The sequence below is a fragment of the Lolium rigidum genome, chromosome 7, assembly GCF_022539505.1.
Source record: "Lolium rigidum isolate FL_2022 chromosome 7, APGP_CSIRO_Lrig_0.1, whole genome shotgun sequence".
Taxonomy (NCBI): Eukaryota; Viridiplantae; Streptophyta; class Magnoliopsida; order Poales; family Poaceae; genus Lolium; species Lolium rigidum.
Genome location: NC_061514.1, coordinates 181,186,529 through 181,187,209, shown reverse-complemented (window position 1 = coordinate 181,187,209; position 681 = coordinate 181,186,529).

Sequence of the window (681 nt, the reverse complement as noted above, 5' to 3'; positions counted from 1 at the left end):
TGATCTCTTCGGAGCTGTAGGAGGTGCCGCGGACAGCTTCCTCTTTTGCTTAAGTGGAGGCGGCGGAGTCTCCCGACGAGGAGGAGGCGGCGGAGTATTTTCACGCGGAGCAGACCGGTCATGGATAGGGGAATCATCATCGCGCACGAGGAGAATCATCACGCGGAGGAGACTCGGGTGGCGGAGGAGGCGGAGGTGGCATGCTTGTTGGCTTCTCACCTGGAAACACAATGTTCTCCTTCCGCCATTGCACGGTGGTTCTACGGGCTTCTCCCGAGCTTCTTTGATTTCCCCATCTTCACCGCAGGGTGCTCAAGCACCAACCCCTCATAATCTCTCATCACTTCATCCACCATCACAACAGACAAAGTCGTCTTGGACCGAACGGCAATGGTAAGACCTTGTAGGTAAGAGGATGCCGACCGCCGCCTTGAAGGATAGGTTGAAAACTTTAACATGCAGCTCACAAGGACGGCTCTCGGTGAGATCATGCACGCGGGGGTAGCGAGGAGGCTCGACCACCCGGGTCATCATCATCATCATCCACCCGCCGAGAGGAAGCCACGCCGCTTCTCCGGTGTGGTTGAGATTGCGGCGGGGAGATGGCATTGAGCAATGCGAGGATCTACAGCCTGCCCCCGAGCCATCCGAGATGTAAGTACTTGGGTTACCATGGTTAAT